Consider the following 22,289-nt stretch of genomic DNA (forward strand, 5'->3'; position numbering starts at 1 on the left):
GGGGATGGTCTCTCACAGAAGCGTCACCATGGCCACCTGTCCAAAGCTTCACTGTTCCCAAGACTGTGCAATAATACCTTGCCACACTTGCAAGAAATTCATCAAATACAGATGGATGGGGAAATCCCTAGGTGTCTTTTACTCTGTCTTGTTTTAAGCATCCTTGTTGCTTCTACTGGGTTCTCCCAATGTCCAGAATTCACTGCCTTAAAATGCTGCCCACTATTTACTTAAAGAGAACGTGCCAGCTGAATGCTAGATTGGGTAATTCACAATAAAGCATATTAACTTAAAGATTTGCCCATTGAAGAATTATTTGCCTAGTAACATAATCCCTTAAGAATAAATGCCAATAGTTAAATTTCAGGTGGTGAACAATGGGTGCTTCAAAGATTTCGAGGAATGATCTCAAGGTACACTAAAATGTTAAAAAAAAAAAAAGCCTTAGCCTTATTTTAGAGAATCAATTCCAGTTTCAATCAATGTTTGATTAAATCTGCATACACGTTTAAATCCTATTTGTGGGAAGAGATCAATGTGGAATAATTTAAGTGATTATTTTTATTTAAATATATGTAATAGATCTCTACACAAATTATAACTAAGATTTATGTCTTACCTGTACAGTTTAACTCAGAACACGTGAATGGATGGTGGTGAAAAGTTAGAGGGAAAGGATATTATTGCTGATTTCCTACAGAAATAAGGTTTCACACCAACAAGCTCCAGAAGCAACCACTAAAACTCCTGGATTATGGAGAGGAGAGGGGAGGGGAGGGGAGGGGAGGGGGAGGGGAGGAGCGGAGCGGAGAGGAGAGGAAGGAAAGAAAAAAGAATCCACCTAGATAGCTATGGTAAGGCCAACAGAGCTTGGGTGTGGAATAAAATTGTACTATAAAGTAGCATCAATTATTAATAGCATTTTTTCATATTCTAGATGGAAATGCAATGCATTTTTCAAGAGGAGATGCTACAAATATATATCGGTAATGGTCTCTGGTGGAATAAAATGTTTGCTAGCAATATACAGAAAATAGGTATGAAATGGACACCGTTAATGCATTTTGGGGCATTTATGTGTTATGTAATGGATGCCATTTTATATCCCACCTTATTGTATTGGGGTTTAATTCAACTGAGTCCTGACCATTGCTAGGTAAGTGATGTTAGGCACGTTCCTCTGTCTGTTGGGGCCTGTTTCCCCCTACATAAAAGAAAAATAAGCTAAATTGGATAAATATGTGCATTTCAGAGCTCAGCCACAAGGTTCTTATCTGCTCAAAAGAGAAGAACAAGATGTAGAAGATATGACCTGTCTGGAAAATGGGTCGTCACAAATCCTCCAACCTTGCCTGCCATGAGGACCCTCAGTCCTTTCTTGAAGTCTGTCATATGAAGAGCAGTTCCAAAGAACACTCAGACAATTAACTGGACAAGCCGAGGAGGTGATTTAGTGTCTTTTTTTCCAAAGAGATTGAAGTAGATCAAGGTTGGAGTTAAGATTTTCCAGGCTTTTGCCAGCAACCTGCCTGAATCTCTTTGGTATGGGACTACAGCAGATTCCTGTTATGTGTCATTGGTGACATTTGGCTCAACAATGATAGATAGATGGTGGATGGATAGATAGATAAGATAGATAGATAGATAGATAGATAGATAGATAGATAGATAGATAGACAGACAGGATGGATGGATGGGTGGATGGATAGATAGGCAGATAATAGTTGGTTGAGGATACACGGTAGGTGATAGATGGCAGATAGGTGAGAGAATACACCAAGTCAACCATGACAGTTTAGTATACAAAGCAACATACTTTCCAGCTTTACTGAGGTACAGTGGACGTACAATAATCCCCCCCTTTTTTAAATTTTTTTTAACGTTTATTTATTTTTGAGACAGAGAGAGACAGAGCATGAATGGGGGAGGGTCAGAGAGAGGGAGACACAGAATCCAAAACAGGCTCCAGGCTCCGAGCTGTCAGCAGAGAGCCAGACGCGGGGCTCGAACTCACGGACCGCGAGATCGTGACCCGAGCCAAAGTCGGACGCTTAACTGACTGAGCCACCCAGGCGCCCCAATCCCCCCCTTTTTAAAGTGTGTAAACTTCTGTTAATTGTATAATTGGGGGTAACTACTGCCACGATGAAGACATAAGCATGCTAACAAGTTCCTCTAGCCCTTTGTGGCCAACCCTTCCACATTACTCCCGGCCCCGGGCCAACATGGACAACATGGACAGTCCTGTAGCTTTGTCTTCTCTAGAATTTCATATAAATGGCAGCATGAGTGTAGGTAGACGTCGGTGCCTGACTTCTTTCAGTCTGCCTAGTTTCCAAAACTCATCTCTGTTGTTGCATTTACTAGTGCTATGTTCCTTTGATTAGTGAATACTGTTCATTGTATAAATGGGTAAACAAAATATGTTTATGCATTCAGTTCTTGACGAACATATGGCTTGCTTCCAATTTTTTTGTGTGTGCTATTTTGAATAAAAATACTATGAATTCATGGGCACATCTTGGGTAGACATATGTTGTCACGTTTGTGGTGGATATCTAGGATTGGCATTACACGGCCGTATGATTAATATGTGTTCATATTTGATACAGTCTGTTTTCCAAATGGGTAAAACATACTATAAATTGTTGACTTCTTGAAGTTTATATTTTTAACACTTGATTACAAATGTCAGCAAATAGTACGGTTACTATTAAGGTTTGACTGGTCTAAGAAAAGTTTTAATTTATTTCTTTTTAAAATAAATTTTATTACCTGAGGGGTTATATGTTATATATATATAACACATGGTTAGTCAAATGCTTAATGTAAGAAAAACTGTACACAAACATTTAATTTCTCCCAGGACCACAGAATTCTTCAGAACAGTTAATCCAGACTTCAGAGACTAATACTGCAAACATACATCTCCAATAGATGGCATATCCTAATTTACCACCTTATTATCTGTAAAAATTCAGCATATATCGAACAGACATTTTGAAGACAGATGGTTCTTAAAATTTATCCTATTTGATTTTAGATCACAGCGTGTGTGTCAAAAGAACACAAACTCAATAATCATCGCCTCTGGAGTTACTTTCTCTGTTCCATGCCCTTGAAGTGTGTAATAAATAATTTTCAAGAACGGATGACTAATTTTCCATGCACCAATTTCCTTTTCTCCAATTTTTCTCTGTGATGTTCAGATTCTTTTCATTCATCACGATAGTAAGACTCCCATAGACGGTTGGAAACCAGTGAGGAGGGACACAGTTGGTGTCTGAGATAATTTTTTAAAAAGGTGACAGTTTGCTCTGCAAGATAATTTAAGATGAAGAACCATTTTCTAAAATGTGTCCCTTTGCAGAAGGCAGAGTTCAGTGTTCTTCAAAATGATTCATTGATGAGACTCATTATTTGCCTTGTAGTATGACATCTTCATGGGGTACCAATTTATTGTGGGAGTGTTTGATGATAGATGACGGTGTGATGAGTTACACCGAAAAAGACGTTAAGCCCAACCTCAGCATGTTGTGTCAGTATTTGTTGATTCTGCTTTAGACTGCCCACGTGGTTACCTGTTTTCAGAGGTGGCCAAAAATATCCAGATGGATAATTACACGTTGAAGTACAACAGCCATGGTACATTTGCCTGTCAATCTATGGCCTCGGATGAAATTCAATGCCAATGTTTTACGACGCTCCCCAAAGTGACCGTGATGATGCTTTCCTCTTTTGTAAGGCAAATTATATTCTGTTTATCATTCCTGATTGGACAAATTAAATCTAATTGAGTCTTCTTTAGTCAAGGAATGATTATTTTGTGCTTTCTACAGGAGCCGATTTTTCCCAGAGAAGCAAGGTCAATCTAAACAATTAAAAGAATTAGTGGCTGTACTGTTTGAATATGCAATTTCAAGTACTCGTTACAGAATTTTCAATTTGAGAAATCCCCAATGATTAATTGTTGAAAAATATTCATGAGAACCTCAAGCTTCAAGGACAGAGCATATTTCTTCATTAAAATAGGGCGAGAGAGAAATAAGTTTTACAAAATAACTACCCCATAAAATGTATTTTCGTGCTGTGCTCCTTGGCTTTGCTTTAAAAGAAAAAATCTCCTGGGCTTTTGAATATATGGGGACTTTCCACTTGAAATTTGTTTCGTTGTTTCTCTTATCAGTGGATGTTTAGTTGATGAAGATATTAACTTGATCTATCTCCTCACCCAAGAACTGGCTTCTGATTCAGACAGTGGTTGGTATACCATTGGAACAGTACATGCTAGTAAAGAAAATGCAACCTTGTTGAATACATCCATTGACCTATATATTGGAGATTCGAAAAGTAGCCTTGTAGAAATCAATTATTTATGGTTTCTAAGTCCATCCTTCAAGACTTAGGAAAGAATCCCCGGGTGTAGTTGAAACTTGTTTTCCCCTATTAAGACTGTAGCTTAAGGGCGCCTGGGTGGCTCGGTTAAGTGTCTGACTCTTGATTACAGCTCAAGTCATGATCTCTCATGGTTTGTGAGTTCAAGCCCTGCATCAGGCTCAGTGCTGACAGTGTGGAGCCTGCTTGGGATTCTCTCTCTCCCTGTCTGCCCCTCCTCCATTCAATTCTCCATTTCTGTCCCTCTCTCTCAAGATAAGTTGATAAACTTAAAAGAAAACAAGACCTGTAGCTTATTCACAGTGGTGAGCTGACAAAGCCATGGCCAGTATTGTTCTTAAAAAATTTTTTTAATGTTTATTTTTGAGAGAAAGACAGAGTGCAAGTGGGGGAGGGGCAAAGAGAGGGAGACACAGAATTGGAAGCAGGCTCCAGGCTCCGAGCTGTCAGCACAGAGCCTGACGCGGGGCTCGAACCCACAAACCGTGAGATCATGACCTGAGCCGAAGCTGGACGCTTAACTGAGCCACCCAGATGCTCCAGGCATGGCCAATATTGATGATAGATGACGGTGTGATGAGTTACACCGAAAAAGACGTTAAGCCCAACCTCAGCATGTTGTGTCAGTATTTGTTGATGTTTTAAGAATTAATACGATTTATGCATGCTCAAAGTCCATATGGTTATCAGGAAAGCACAATTATCCACCCAGATAATTCAGAAAAAAACATGTTGATTTGTTTTAGGACAGGTTCAGGTTTTTAACATTGAATTTGGTAGTACCCTAATTGGGGGGAATTTACTTCACATTGATGAGATAAGTATAGAAGGACCCAGGACGTCACTTCATTAGTGCATTTTCAAACATACAAAAAATACTGCATTAGCTGGAGTAAGTAGGAGGTATACTTACAGAATATACCCTGAATTCTAACTGGCTTTATGCAAGAAGGGTATATGTAACAAAGGTATATTTTTTGATATCAACTGACGTATCTGGTACACTGTCCCTTCTCTCTCTCTCTCTCTGTGTAGATACATAAGTAGGGTTATCTATGTGAATTTGAATACATCCTTATTTCCAATTATAATTTATTCTATAATAATATGTAAACTCAAAACTTATATATACATATAATTATATATTACTTTAAATAATTTATAAATAGACACGCATATGTACTTTTATATTGATATATTTTATTTTTTTTTTTAATTTTTTAATGTTTATTTTTGAAGACAGAGAGAGAGATACAGAAAGCGAGTGGGGGACGTACAGAGAGGGAGACACAGAACCCAAGGCAGGCTCCGGGCTCAGCTGTCAGCACAAAGCCCGATGTGGGGCTCGAACTCATGAACTGCGAGATCATGACCTGAGCCAAAGTGGGTGCTCAAGGGACTGAGCCATCCAGGAGTTCCTATAATGTTTATTTCAAATGTAGTTCATACATTAGTAACATTTCTCATTCTGTATTCCTATTTTTATCAGTACCAAAGATTGTTTCTCCCTGAAACGGCTGATTCTTGCCAGTTAAACCTCCTTGTTTGGAGTCACAAGCCCATTATTTTTTAAAATGCAGCCACTGTTGTACTTTTGATAAACTCTTAATCTTTCCAAATTGCTGAAGATTCCTTTATTGATTTTTTCCCCCTCAGTGGAAATTATCTTCCCATTTTAAATTACATGGAAGTAGAATTGTGATGGGCAAATGCTATTTGATAATATTATGGCTCATATCATCATGGTCATACTTTAAAAATACACCAGGCTATAATCTTCAGTGTTATTTGACAATGCGCCTGTAAGAATCATTACACAACTCCACGAACGCCGACTACTTATTAACACGATTTCGTATATTTCCCACACAGAATGGTTGACATAAATACACACTGTTAATATTTAAAGGATTCAGCGTGACGTTAACTCTGTTTTGCTGTTTTGTTTTCTTACCGATGCATAGTTGGGTTTGCTGATAGCAACGTTTTTATGAAATACTGTCTATCTCTCGACACCACCCATTCCTGGGGAGTTAGCCCGCGTACTAGGACCTGAACGAATCCTCCCTTGGGGCGCCTGGGTGGCTCAGTCGGTTAAGCGTCCGACTTCCACTCAGGTCATGATCTCACAGTCTGTGAGTTTGAGCCCTGCGTCAGGCTCTGTGCTGACAGCTCAGATCCTGGAGCCTGCTTTGGATTCCGTGTCTTTCTCTCTCTCTCTCTCTCTCTCTCTCTCTCTCTCTCTCTCTGCCCCTCCCCTGCTCATGTTCTGTCTCTGTCTCAAAAATAAATAAAAACATTAAAAAAATTAAAAAAAAAATAAGAATCCTCACTTGGGTTTGGATTCTGGATGGGGCTAATGGAAGCCAGACAGCTGTGAAGGATGCATGGTGGAACTCAGCCCCTTCTGGTTACCATAGACATGAAGGGGACACATATGACGATATATAATATGATATATAAGATATAAAATGTAATGTAATATAGTATTATACTATATTTATGTACTTTATATGTTGTAATATATATAATTCCAATCCTTGGTGGTGGTTTCCACGGGGGCAGTGCTGTGGTCTGCCTGGATGTTTCTCCTGCCCACGTCATTTCTGCCATATCCGTATCACTCTCGGAAGCTCTTACAAATTCTATTAATTAAGGGTTTCCGCACTAATGAATCCATTTCTGTTTAAACCAGCTGGAAGACATCTCCTTTGAAAAAGCTGATCCTGTAATAGGAGGCTGATCCTCCTAGCTTTAATTAGTGGTTCGGTTAATGATGTTGCTTGTGCGCTCTGGGACGCAAGCATTCCCAAGGAGGCCCAGAACATCTCCAAGGCACGGGAAACCTTTTCCCAGGCGCCTACTCCTTCGCGGCCGTGACGTCGTCCGTCCTTGATTTATGTCTGTTTATTTACACATGTTTAGGAAAGTGCCACCTTCAATGTAAGAGACAGGTCGCAGAGTACAATTTGGAAATGAGGGAAATAGTCCAAAGAAACACACATTCATCTCAAGGGTACTAATTAAAGGCAGCCTGATTTTAAAACCTGTTTTGGTGCGTGTTTTCACAATTTTTGAATTGAATTTCAAGCCAGTGGATGAATGCTTACAACTTGAAATGAAGCCCCAACCTCTCATTATATCTTTGGGTTCTTTCAACAGCAATCACTCGTAACACCTGGGGGCACGTCCACATTAAATTCGTTTTGCATCTTTTAGGGTAGTTTTCATTTCATATTTTTTCTTCTTTGCTCCATGTTGTACGGATCTCCAGTTACTACTAAAATTTCCCCAAGATAATACTCCCAGGTACCTTGTAATTCCGGCATCCTTCTCTGTCAAGAACTGTGAGTGTCTACTTTTATATGTGGTTTGCCAAACTCAAAACAAAACCCTGTATATTGATCACAGGCGCCTGGTGGCTCAGTCGGTTAAGAGTCTAACTTCATCTCAGGTCATGATCTCACGGTTCGTGGGTTGGAGCCCCACGTGGGGCTCTGTGCTGACAGCTCAGAGCCTGGAACCTGCTTCAGATTCTGTGGTTCCCTCTCTCTCTGCCCCTGTCCACCCCTCACTCTCTCTCTGTCTTTCTCTCTCTCTGAACAATAAAGGAACATTTAAAAAAAAGAAAGAATATGAAGACTTGTGACCTCGAGGAACGTCCCATGAGACGCACAAACAACAGGGTCTTCCTGGATTAGCTTTTCCAGCACCAATAACATTCATCACCCACAGGGAATTTAGGTTCAAATCCAACCTCTGCTTTCTTTTTCTTTTCTCTTCTTTTTTTTTTTTTTGACCATGCGTGAGTCAGGGAAGGGCAGAAGGAGAGAGACAGAGATCATCTTAAACACACTCCATGCATGCTCAGTGCAGAGCCCAACGTGGGGTTCAATGCCATGATTGTGAGATCATGACCGGAGACGAAATCAAGAGATGGACGCTCAACCGACCGAGCCACCCAGGCGCCCCCAACCTCTGGTATCCTTAACCTGCGCATGTAGAGAAGCAAGATATTAAATACTCAAGGCATCCAGGAATCTACCAAACAGAAATAACGTTGCCCTGGTGTCTTTACATCTTCTGTGTATGGAGAGAAATCATTGAAACATGGGAGATCATACATAACTTGCAAGTCTGTGTTCCACTCATTTAATAGGGTTTCTTATTTCTTTCCCAAATCTTTCCATATCCTGAGATGTGTAAAAAGAGCTTTTTACCAAGAAACTTGCAAAATGAAGGCAGGCTTAGCTATGTCAATGAGGAAGGTAGAATATGTGATGACTGCAGTGTCAGGGGGTGGGCATTTTCCTGCCTGCAGATGACGTACCATGACCTGGGTTTTAGATGTCTCCACGACACTAAACTACAAAGGGCATATTATTTTGTTTTGAACTTGGAAACGTCTAGATGGTTAGACGTTGGTAGCTATCCATTTCACTGGGATTTTTCTTGGGATTCAGTGGATACCTGGGCTTTTTCCTTCCTTCAGATTCTCCACAAGCTCATCCAGAAGCAAAGGATCCCATCAGGAAGGAAATGCTTTCCAATCTCTGATATGCTTGCCAACATTTGTTTTCCTTCCTCCCTCCCTTCTGTCATCCATCCATCATATCTATCTTTCCCTCCTTCCTTCCCTCTCTCCCTTGTCTCTCCTCTTTCTTCCTCCCTTCCTATCATCCATCCATCATATCTATCTTTCCTTCCTTTCTTCCTTTCCCCTTCCTTCTTCCCTCCTTCCTTCCTTCCTTCCTCTGTTCCTTTCATTCATCCATCATATCTGTTTTTCCTTCCTTCCTCCCTCCCTTCTTCACCCCTTCCTTCCATCCATGCATCATATCTATCTTTTCTTCCTTCCTCCTTTCCCCTTTCCCCCTTCCCTCCTTCTTCCTTCCTTCCTTCCTCCCTTCCTTCCTTCTTCCTTCCTTCCTTCCTTCCTTCCTTCCTTCCTAGTACAGCCATCGTAGTGGGTGTGACATGGTATAAATGGACCTGGGAAGCACTGTGCCCAGAGAAAGAAGCCAGACAGGGCACCACACACTGTTGGACATTTATATGAAAGTCCAAAATATGCGAAGCCATAGAGACAGAATGTAGATTCGAAGCTACCCGGGGCTGGGGAGGGCATAAAAGTGACTTCCAATGGCATACGGCTTTCTTAGTGGGAGGTGAAAATGCTCTGCAACTAGACAGAGGTGATGGTTGTACAACCCTGTGAATGCTCTGAAGGCCAAAGAGGTATACATCTAAAAATGGTTAGAATGGTAAACATTACATTGTGTGCATTTCATCACAATGAGAAACTACAAGAATACACCTAGTAATGTGTAGGACTGTTGAATTGGTATACCATACACCTGAAACGAATATATAACACGGTGTGTTAGTTACACCTGAAGTTTTAAAATAAATAAAAATTTTAAAAATCGTAAATGAAATAAATGTTAACAGCACTTGCACCCTACCTGAAAGGTAGCCAGAACAGCCTTCTGTGGTGTATTAAAGTTTCATGTGGCTGCTTTTAAACAATTACAGTGTTGCTAGCTTAAAACAATAAATTGATTTTCCCACAATTCTGGGATCCAGGCGGGCAGGGCTGCTGAGATCCAGGCGACGCCGTGCTCTGTCTAGAGCCTCCAGGGGAGGGTCCTTCCTGCCTCCTCCAGCTTCTGTGGCTCCAGGCATCCCTGGGTTTGTAGCCATGTCCCTCCCATCTTCAAATCTCTCTGGCTACTGTGCCCGGAGAGTTCCCCAGTTTCAAGATGTTTCATCATATCTGCAAAGTCCCTTTTGCCATGTAAGAGAACTTATCAAGAGATTCTGGTGAACAGGATCTTTGGGGTTGCCTTCAGCTTACTACTCCCATGTTGAGTGTTGTCTCTTGTTGTGCCAACTATTAAAACCAACTTTCCATCTGCACATGCCTTCCTGGAAATTTATATATATTAGCATCGGAAAAAAGTCCAAAGAATAAACACAGCAGTAGATAGATCTCTTTGACATCCTATCTCCATTTCCTTTGGGTACATATACACCCAGAAGAGGAACTGCTGGCAGACTTAATTTGTGTGTTTTTTTTTTTTTATTTTTAGAGGAATTTCCACAGCATTTCCCCTACAATGGCAACTATACTATGACAGGAAGATGGATAGGCGGATAGACAGATGGTAGATAATAGATAGACAGTCATGATGGCTAGCTGGATGGATTGATAGATAATAGATAGACTTGATGGTTGGCTGGATAGACAGATGGATGGAGACATAGATAGATAGATAGATAGATAGATAGATAGATAATAGATAGCTATGATGGATGGATGGATGGATGGATGGATGGATGCAGGCATGGATGGATGGATTGATGGATAGATAGATATGATGGATGAATGGATGGATGGATAGATAGCTATAGATAGATATGATAGGTAGATAGATAGATTAATAGATAGATAGAGAGACAGACAGACATGATGGATGGATGGGTAGATGGATAGATGGATAGGTAGGTAGGTAGGTAGGTAGATAGATAGATAGATAGATAGATAGGTATGATGGGTGGGTGGATGGATGGATGGATGGGTAGATAGATAGATAGATAGATAGATATGATGGGTGGGTAGATGGGTAGATGGATGGATGGATAGATAGATAGATAGATAGATAGATAGATAGATAGACAGATAGATATGATGGGTGGGTGGATGGGTGGATGGATGGATAGATAGATAGATGGATAGATAGATAGATAATAGCTATGATGGATGGATGCATGGATGGATGGATGGATGGATAGATGGATATCCAGATAGATATGATGGATGGATGGATGGATAGATAGATAGATAGATAGATAGATAGATAAATAGATAGATATGATGGATGGATAGATAGATATCATAGATAGATAAATATAATAGATATCATACACAGATATATATGATGGATAGATACATATAATATAGATGATAGATAGATATCATAGATAGATATGATGGATGGATAGATACATATAATAGATAGATGATAGATGTCATACATAGATATGATGGATGGATAGATAGATATCATAGAACAGAGGTCATATGATATGATGGATATGATGGATAGATGGATGTATAGACAGATGATAGATAGATAGACATGATATATGGGTAGGTGCATGGGTGGATGGGTGGATGGATGGATAGATAGATAACAGATAGCTATGATGGATGGATGGATGCATGGATGGATGGATGGATGGATAGACAGATAGATATGATGGATGGATGGATGGATGGATGGATAGATAGATGTAGATATGATGGATAGATATCATAGATACATATAATAGATATGACAGATAGATATATATGATACATACATATAATAGAGAGATGATAGATATCATGGATAGATAGATACATGTGATGGATGGATAGATAGATACCACAGATAGAAAGAAAGAAAGATAGATATGATGGATGGATAGATATCATAGATAGATAAATATAATAGATATCATATATAGACATCATATATATGATGGATAGATACATACAATATAGATGATAGGTAGATAGATATCATAGATAGATATGATGGATGGATAGATACATATAATAGATGATAGGTGTCACAGATAAATATGATGGATGGATAGGTATCATAGAACAGATGTCATATGATATGATGGATATGATGGATAGATGGATGTATAGATAGATAAATAGACAGACAGATAGATATGATGGGTGGGTGGATGGATAGATAGAGACATGCCCAATTAACATGCTGTACACCTTAAACTTACTTATGTTATATGTCAAACACAGTCAAGAAAAAACAATAGAAACCTTAAAATTAAATTAAAACCAAAAACCAGACACACAGAGCACTTTCCATGTAAACCTCCTCGAAGGCCAATTCATCAGCAAAAAAAAAAAAAAAAAAAAAAAAAAAAAAAAAGAAAAGAAAAGAAAACCCTATTAATTTTCCAGCGTTCCCTACCCTCCAAGTATGTAAAGGAAGCTAGCTAGGAAGCTTAAAGCATCTCGAGATCAATTCCCGATTTGCATGCTCACAATCCACATCTTTGGGTTATGGTCTGTGCCTCGGGGTTTCTACGAACAGGAGGTCAGACCTGGCTGCCTTTATAATGATGTGCATGGAGGTTCCGTCTACCAGAGACTAAGAAAATTAATGTAAATGATTTCAGTCTTCTGCACGGTGGTTCATGGGACTCAGCTGAATAATTCAACTGTGAGTAGCTGGAAATGTGGGACCTGGGCTTTCTATTTTTCCAAAGTCCCTCTGACTTAGTCTCATGCATTTCAGGTTGTTCCAGAGAAAAGAAAGGGAGCCTTGAAGTGACACTCTGTCATCGTCCTGCATGTGTCACAGTTTCCACTGGAGTTTTTTCCTCCCCTTCCAGGTGAAATGAGCCATGCAGTGTCTATTTCAAACCTTTTATGAAAAAGCATCATCTTTATACTCAAGGTTAAGTAGGACAAGAAGTCTTAAAACATTTTAGGGGAGCCTGCATGGCTCAGTTGGTTAAGCCTCTGCCTTCGGCTCAGGTCACGATAGCACGGTCCGTGAGTTCAAGCCCCATGTCGGACTCTGGGCTGACGCTCAGAGCCTGGAGCCTGCTTCTGATTCTGTGTCTCCCTCTCTCTCTGCCCCTCCCCTGCTCCTACTCTCTCTCTCTCTCTCAAAAATACATAAACATTAAAAACTTAAAAAAAAACATTTAAAACTTGCCTTTGGTAAGGATTGGTCAAATTTCATTTTCCATCCATCAGAACATGTCTGAAATGAGGGAATGTGTATGAATCATTGTTTCAGTACCTCAAGAAGAAACCCAAGGGACTTCCAACAAATTCATTCCATTTAACGTCTCAGATATGTTCCTATCCCTTTATTCTCTCCTGATTCTTATTATTTTCCGAACATTGATGGCACAGCTGGTGGCAGGGAGCAGGAAAAACGCCTATCTGTAGACCTATAAGGTAATTTCAGGATTTTACAAGGGCAAGTGTTTACATCAGAAAGAACGTCCGGCAGGTGTTATAAAATCTTGCAAAGGTGCGTCTATGAAATTGCAACTTCTGCTAGTAACATTTTAACCTGGCAAGGTCTTCCTGTCTGCGCAGTACCCAAGGGGAAGGCTGGTTAAGTTGGATTTTCACCAGATTTTTTGGCAATGGATCTGTGGCTTTAATAGATAGTATGTTTTGTAAGGGACGAAACTCCTTCTTACTCACGTTTGATTATCCCAGTGTGTTAGATGTATGATGTGCTCGGTCACTGTGTACGTCAGACTGCGTCTGCATAATTCCCACCCTCCCGTGGGCCTGATGTAACAATGCAGGCGACTGGAAATGAATGGCAATTTATAACAGACTACAGATTTTAAGACACTTTGTACATTCGCTATTTCATTTAATCTGCCCACAAACTCCTTTGAACTGGTATTGTGTTTGGAAACTCTGGGGATCAGGCAGGAAAAGAATTCTTCGTGACCCCCAAGGTCCCATGAGAATCAGACTAAAGAAGCACTAATTTGATGTCATTTATTTATTTATTTACACCGGCAGGAGGCAGTCTGAGGGCTGACTTTTATAAATTCCTGTACTGATTAGTAGTTGTTGGATGTTTTGTTTAATCATTCTCTCCCTTTGTTTTCTTATCTATACATTACCTTAGTAACTAAGGTGATTTAATGTTCATTTTTATTTTATTTTATTTTTAATTTAAAAAATGCTTATTTAGTTTTGAAAGACAGAGAAAGAAGGGGAGGGGCAGAGAGAGAGGAAGACACAGAATCTGAAGCAGGCTCCAGGCTCTGAGCTGTCAGCACTGAGCCCGACAGAGGGCTCCAACTCACGAACCAAACCATGAGATCATGACTTGAGCAAAAGTCACATGTTTAACTCACTGAGCCACCCAGACACCCCACAGGCAATACCCCTTTAAGCAAACAGAACAGGAACAAACTTGAACAGGGACTGGCCTCATAGCAAGCAGCTGTAATTCATGGCAGGTGCTAGAAATGTTTTTAGGTTAGCTCCTGCTCCAATGAAGTTTGCACGGTTGCTTTCAATGGCAACATTGTGACGGGACATCTGACCATGTAGCATGTAACCCCTCAGTTCGCATGTGGGCGTCCTTCTCAGCTAAGCCATGCAGTCTGGAAACGCTGCCTGGGGCCTCTACACCTCGCTTGCACACTGGAATCACCAGGAAGCACTTAAAAGTACACAGGCCTACATATTGCCCTCAGAGGCTTTTATTTCATTGCTTTGAAATGCAGTAGTGAAAATGTGATACTTGAAAGGTTCCAGGGGATTCTAGTACATAGGAATGTCCAACAACCGGTGTTTTATGCATTCCCACCAAGAAATTTGGATCAGCACCCATGATGACCTTTGCATGCATAAATATAGTTTTACATACATATACTGCTATATATTTGTGTGTGTGTGTGTATATGTATACACACACACACATATGGTCTCATAAATATATACTTTATATATTTATATATAGCTTTATATGTTTGTATATAGTTTAACATCTATATTTACTATAAATATATACAACATGTATTAAATACAATATATATTAGAATATCAATGTACCACATATATTTATGTAATATATATACAGATTTATGCTTATATTTGTGAATATGCAAAATGTAACTATCTTTAACACAGGCATCGTGCATGAGGCTTCATCTAACAACAGTGTGCATGTTAATATGCACGGTGACGGAAAGAGCTCTAAGGATAGCCCAGGAACAGGTGTAGAATAACCCAGGGGTCACCGCCAGGGGCCTGCAGTTCCGGAGAGCGGCCAGCAGGTGGCGATGTTGATTCGAGCGCTGAGGACCCACCGCTTGGAGGTTGCCTTCAGGGACAGAAGTTTTTCTAAAAACCTGGCATCTCCACGCGACCCCCTCAAGGGCTCGGCTTTGTTTTAACTACACCTGCAGCTGCTGAGGCCCGGAGAGCGTCGATTATGCATAATTAGCGTTCCTACCTGATGTGCTGAAACCACACTTTGTTCAGTGTTTCTGTCCAAGCCATATTAACGCGTGTATTTATTTGTTCTTTGCAATCGAAAAACAGATATATGGTGCATTCTTTCCAGACAGATGTTTGATTACGGATGTCGGTTCCAGAACAGGCTCGTGCTGCAAGAGGAAACCAAAGGAGGGAGCAAGGGAAGACACGTTCCCCCCCCTCCCCCCGGGGGGTGGCCCAGCGCAAGAAAACAAAACAAACAAACAAACAAACTAGTTGAACCCGGAATTTGAATTCAGCCGAAGGGACATGCATTGAGCCTAATTAAGTTAATAGGCCCTGCAGTGGCTAGCACAGAATTTTTAGCTCCCGTACCTTAAAACGTGGAAAGCCACCCAGAAAAGACGGGAGAACACAAGATTTTCACCCACCAGAGATGAACCCAATCTGTAGATAAAACTGGGTCCCTCACAGCCGGGAAGAAGTAACACAACTGAGAATATTTACGGAGCATGAATGCAGCTTTCACGTACTGTGAAGTGATTGTAGGCAGCATGGTAAATCATCGTGGCTCTGGTTTTCGTGCACGCACAGCATGATAGGCATCACACCTTCCCCTCACTGGTTCATTCATTCACTCAAGGTATGCTGAACATCTAAATACGCCTGGGAGCTACAGAGACAAAAGCGCAGAGCTTCCAGTTCCTTCTATACATTTATTTATTTACTTACTTATGAGAGAGAGAGAGAGAGACAGAGCACGAGTGGGGGGAGGGGCAGAGACAGAAGGAGACACGCAATCGGAAGCAGGCTCCAGGCTCCGAGCTGTCAGCACAGAGCCGGATGCAGGGCTCGAATTCACAAACCGTGAGATCATGGCCTGCGCTGAAGTCGGAGGCTTAACCAACTGAGCCACCCAGGCACCCTAAGTTCCTTCTACAAGTTGTTCTTGTATTGGGGCGCCTGGGTGGCTCGGTTGGTTGACTGTCCGACTTCGGCGCAGGTCATGATCTCACGGTTCATGGGTTCGAGCCCCATGTCGGGCTCTGTGCTGACAGCTCGGAGCCTGGAGCCTGCTTCCGATTCTGTGTCTCCTTCTCTCTCTCTCTCAAAACATAAATAAACGTGAAAAAAAAAATAAAACTTGTTCTTGTACCTTCCATGTTGGTCCTACAGTGAATTACCTACAGGGTAACCTCTGCTTCTCCTGCTGATACAAATTACCGATACGTGGCTGGTACTCAAGACTGTTGAGGTCTTGAAAAGAGCAGGAAAGATTGATAAATGGCCACAGAGAGAGAATGTGGAGACGTGAGAAGTCAGTACGACGCAATATCCTAGATGGGATTCTGGAACTGAGGGGCTGGGGAGGTTACTGGAAAAAGTAACAGCGTCTGGAAAATGTGTGCAGTTTAATCACGATATACCCATGGCCATTCCGTAGTTTTGACAAACATACCACAGATAATTAGTGGCATAATAATAATCATGGGGGGGGGCACTAGATGAGGGATCTACAAGGATTCTATAAACTATGACAAACCTTGTGTAAATCTGAAATTATTTCAAGATAAAAGAGTCTATTGTTTTAAGTTTATTTATTTATTGAGAGAGAGAGAGAGAGAGAGAGAGAGAGAGAGAGAGGGAGGGAAAATGAGTGGGGGAGGGGCAGACAGAGGGAGACACAGAATCCAAAGCAGGCTCCAGGCTCTGAGCCATCAGCACAGAGCCTGATGCGGGGCTCAAACTCACAAACCGTGAGATTGTGACCTGAGCTGAAGTCAGACGCTTAACCAACTGAGCCACCCAGGAGCCCAGAAGTCTATTTTTAAAACTCAGTAATAATAATAATAATAATAATAATAATAATCCCAATCCAATACACCAAATAAACAATTTAGAAATATTTGGACACATAATCTGAACAGATATTACACAGAAGATGATATTCAGCTAATAAGTGCTTGAAAAGAAAACCCAACATCTTTAGTCATTAGGGAAATGTGATTTAAAACTATAACAGTGGGGTGCCTGGGTGGCTCAGTCAGTTGAGTGTCTGTCCAACTCTTATTTTTGGCTCAGGTCTTGAATCCCAGCGTTGTGGGACTGAGCCCTGGCACCTGCCTCCATGCTAATCATGGAGACTGCTTTAGATTCTCTCTCCATCATCCCCTCTCCCCTGCTCGCTCTCTCTTTAAAATAAAAAAAATAAAAATAAAACTATAACCATAGGGACATGTTACTACCTACTGATGAGAATGTCTAAAACATAATCAGTTTAAAAAATACCGGTAACAGTATGGATAGGGAGTATGGAGACTATCATGTTACCTGGGGCTGGTGGGAATACGGAACGGCGCAGCTATTCTGGAAAATAGTCTGGTGGCTTCTCGTATCCCTAAACCTGCAATTGTCACATGAGCCAGAAATCCCCCTCCTAGGAATTTACCTCAGGGAAATAAAAAGCTTATGCTCATTCACAACCTGTCAATGAGCAGTGTTTGTCATGGCTTCAAGTGTAATCATGAAAACTAGTGGAAACAGTCCAGATGTCCTTTGTCGGATGACGGACAGGCTGATTGGAGCACATCTACAAAATGGAACTGAGTCGAGCAATAAAAAAGAGCTGAAGCACTCATACATGGAACAGCCTGGTTGAGCCTCAAATGTGTTCATCTCAGTGTAAGAAGCCAACCTCCATACCATGCATTCTGTTTGATCCCTTCATAGAACATTCTGGAAAAGACCTCAAGAGTGCTCATTTAAGTGCAAGAAGCCAGACTCATACCATGCATTGTGTTTGATCCCTTCATAGAACATTCTGGAAAAGACCTCAAGAGTGTTCATCTAAGTGCAAGAAGCCAGACTCATATCATGCATTCTGTTTGATCCCTTCATAGAACATTCTGGAAAAGACCTCAAAAGTGTTCATGTAAGTGGAAGAAGCCAGCCTCATACCAGGCATTCTGTTTGGTCCCTTCATAGAACATTCTGGGAAAGTCGTCAAACGTGTATCTCTAAGCACAAGAAGTCAGCTTCCATACCAAGCATTCTGTTTGGCCCCTTCATAGAACATTCTGGAAAAGACCTCAGGTGTGTTCATCTAAGCGCAAGAAGCCACTCTCCATGCCATGCATTGTTTGCACCCTTCATAGAATGTTCTGGAAAAGACCTCAGATGTATTCACTTACATGCAAAAAGTCAGCATCCACACCATGCATTTCGTTTGATCCCTTCATAGAATGTTCTGGAAAAGAGCTCGGATGTGTTCATCTAAGTGCAAGAGGCCAGTCCCCATGCCATGCATTCCATTTGATCCCTCCATAGAATGTTCTGGAAAAGACTTCAAATGTGTTCATCTAAGTGCAAGAAGCCAACCTCCATACCATGCATTGTATTTCTTCCATTCATAGAATGTTCTGGAAAAGACCTCAGATGTGTTCATCTAAGTGCAAGAAGCTAGTCTCAATACCTTGCATATTTGATCCATTTATAGGACATGCTGGAAAAGACACTGTAAGGACAGAAACAGACTAGTGGGTCCTGGGTCTGAACCTGAGGCGAGGTGTTGGCCACAAAGTCAAACAGGGTGATCAGGGCTTGAGGAGTTGTGACCTATTGTATGTTGTCAGCCTGACAACGGTGTGTTTTCATCAAAACTCTCAGGGCCCCACAAGAAAAGTGAGTTTTCCTCTCCATACTCAGAACAACCATTATGGAAATCATCCTCGTAAGAAAAGGTGGGGACTTTGCCACAATCACGGCACATCCGGGACTGTTTCCGGCACCGATGAAGGAAATGTGAAGCCACAGACGGGCACGCATCCTCAGTCGCTCGCCCCCGAAGAGCCTGAACACGGATTCCAACCCAGGTCAGAGCAGCTCCAAGGTCTGAGCCTGTGCAAGCACGTCTCCACAGCTCGGGCTGCCCGGCACGTGTAAAGCCTCGAGGGAAGGATACGGGAGGCAGCGAGGTCAAGAGGGGACAGGCGGTGTGTGTCATAACTCACGTGGAAACGGGCAGTGAACTCCTACGGGCTTCCCCAATCCCTGAAAACAGTCACACAACAGCTCTCTTGCTAAAGTGAGTCAGGTGTGAGAGCTACAGACACGCACGTGCTCAGTGACACAATTTTCACTCAGAAAAAGGGGAACTAATCAGCAGTAATTCCACAATCTGGGGGGGATTTCAGACTACCAGTGCCAGTGACAATCAGAAACGCAGTCCCAGGCTTCCTGAAAATGCACATACCTCAGACGGTACCTGCGGCTTGGGATGGACATTCTTACGTTCTTGAGATGGCCGTTCAAGCAAACTGAGCCCCAATGCAACACTTTAAAAGATGCCATCGGTCTTGAAAATGTTACAGGATCGTTAAATTTTTTAATTTTTTAAAGTTTATTTACTTAATATTTTGAGACAGAGAGAGGATCCCACCAGGGTCCACATTGTCAGCGCAGAGCCCGACACGGGGCTCAAACTCACAAACCACGAGATCATGAGCGAAGCCAACGTTGGACGCTTAACTGACTGAGCCACCCAGGCGCCCCAGTTTTTAAATTTTTTGAAAAAATGTTGATTTATTTTGAAAGAGAGAGAGAGAGTGAGTGGGGGGGGGGGGTTGCAGAGAGAGAATCCCAAGCAGCCTCTGCACTGTCAGCAGAGAGCTCAATGCGGGGCTTGAACTCACGACCTGTGAGATCATGACCTGAGCTGACATCGAGTCAGACGCTTAACTGACTGAGGCACCCAGGTGCCCCCAGACCGTCCTACTCTGAAAATCAATTCTCCTGGCCTTTCAGCTTGTGGGGAAAACAAACACAAACACAAACACAAACACAAACACAAAAAAAACAAAGGCAACAACCAGTCTTTTTATTTCCATCAGATTCTTATTTTGAACTTGGTTTAAATTTGTGGCTCAACAAAACCCAAAAGCCAGGGCAATTCTCTCCGTAATAAGCGTTATGGGATTTGGTTTCCCATAAAGAAGCTAGTACTTATGTGAAGGTGGATTAAAAAGAATTAGAAAAATTTTAAACATCACTGAAAGATGCCTTCAAGGCCCCAAAAGGACTCAAGTTCCAGATTAAGAGCTGGGACCCATTCATACACGCGTATGTTGTTGAACGGGATTCACTCAAACGTGAAAAAGGAAAGTTTCTGTCATTTTCAAAAACGGTGCCCCAAATAACCATAGTTTAAAAGGTATCGGGGTTGTTTCTCACCACAAGCCTGTCTGTGGACTTTAAAGCGTTTCCAGGAGCGCCTGGGTGGCTCAGTCGGCTAAGCATCTGGGTTGGTTTTGGCTCAGGTGATGATCTCACGGTTCGTGAATTCAAGCCACACATTAGGCTCTTTGCTGTCAACATGGAGCCTGTTTGAGATCCTCTGTTTCCCTCTCTCTCGGCCCCTTCCCTGCTGGCTCTGTCCCTCAAAAGTAAATACGCACTAAAAGAATTTTTTTAAGCCTTATATTAAATTTCCGACTCATGATGTCAGGAGTCCTCGTATCACTCATGGTCTTTTGAGTTATACTTAAGTTCATTGCATGCTGTTAAATTCTCCAATATTTGTAACGCTTTTGTCCCTAATCCTCTTACACAGAATGAATCGGTTGCTGTATTTGTATCTCCTCTGTGAGGTCCTCAACAACATGACAATCCCGCTGTCCTTGGAAACCCATGTTTGATAGGAAAGTGCCAAGGACTCGTTCGAAACTCAGTTCTGCAACCGCACTGTGCGTCCCCAGAGCGAAGTTGATGGCACATGTTACGGGTCCTCAAGCGAAGGGAGGGCTTTGGTCAGTAGGGGGTATGAGCAGCAGTGACCCACGGGTTATGACACAACAAAGGGAAATGTCATCATCAGTAGAAGGCACGCTGACTGGGTGGCCCTGTCTCAGACACACCACACTCACTACACGTTTAGGATTGGTGTGCATTCGTTCTTGTCATCTGAGTCCCGATTTCCAGAGAAGCTTTGATGGTGGATGACAGTCCAGTTTGATCCAGGGGACATTTATGAAGCCTTCCTGTGATGAATCAGGTCAAACGGGCGATGGGCACTGAGGACGGCACTTGTTGGCATGAGCCCTGGGTGTTCCACGTAAGAGTTGAATCACTGGGTTGCACTCCTGAAGCCAAGGCTACACTGGATAGAAGTATTAACTAACTTGAATTTAAAAAAGAAAAAGGGTCAAGCCCATGTTTCTTGTACCATTTTTTCAAAACACTTCACTAAAGCCTAAATTACTTCTCCCACGTGCTACATGTAAGGAGATACCTCGGGCTCCCAGGAGTAGCAAACATCTTGAAAGTCACAGATACTCTTTGAGCTCGGTTTCTGTCCCAAACTCCAGGATGTCTTCCAAACTTCCGCAAGCCAGCGTGGAAACGAGAGAGGTTTTGGCTCAAGTCGCGGTCTTCCAAATATTTTTGTCGCGGTGCACAGTGACCCTGTTTTGAATGCTTTCTGTGAGTTCAGCTTATTTGAATTCCTAAGCTTTCAAAAGATCATGTTCCTCGGGATTCCATTTATAATCCACTGTGATAGTTCTTCATGCTTAACAGAATACAATTTTTTTTTTTATTTTAAGAAACACAATCACAGAAAATAAAACAAGAATGATGTAGTTCTGGGAGCCCCCATGTAGCAGCAATAGATTGAAGCATTACATTTTGCATTCAAAGTTTTTATATTAGAAATCATCCAGAAGCTCCCGGGTGGCTTCATGAGTTGAATGTCCGACTTGGCTCCCATCACGCTCTCGTGGTTCGAGAGTTTTGAGTTCACTGCCGTCAGCACAGAGCCTGCTTTGGATCCTCTGTGCCCCTCTCTCTGCCCTTCACCAACTTGTGCTCTCCTCCAAATAAATAAATA

The 22,289-nt window shown here is 41.7% G+C and overlaps 1 long non-coding RNA gene across 1 annotated transcript in view; it reads right to left on the reverse strand.

The window, feature by feature from the left end:
* LOC128311542 (uncharacterized) overlaps positions 1-22,289 on the reverse strand; it is a 200,107-nt gene that overhangs the window by 42,544 nt on the left and 135,274 nt on the right. The window lies entirely within an intron of this gene.

The sequence above is a fragment of the Acinonyx jubatus genome, chromosome X, assembly GCF_027475565.1.
Source record: "Acinonyx jubatus isolate Ajub_Pintada_27869175 chromosome X, VMU_Ajub_asm_v1.0, whole genome shotgun sequence".
NCBI lineage: Eukaryota > Metazoa > Chordata > Mammalia > Carnivora > Felidae > Acinonyx > Acinonyx jubatus.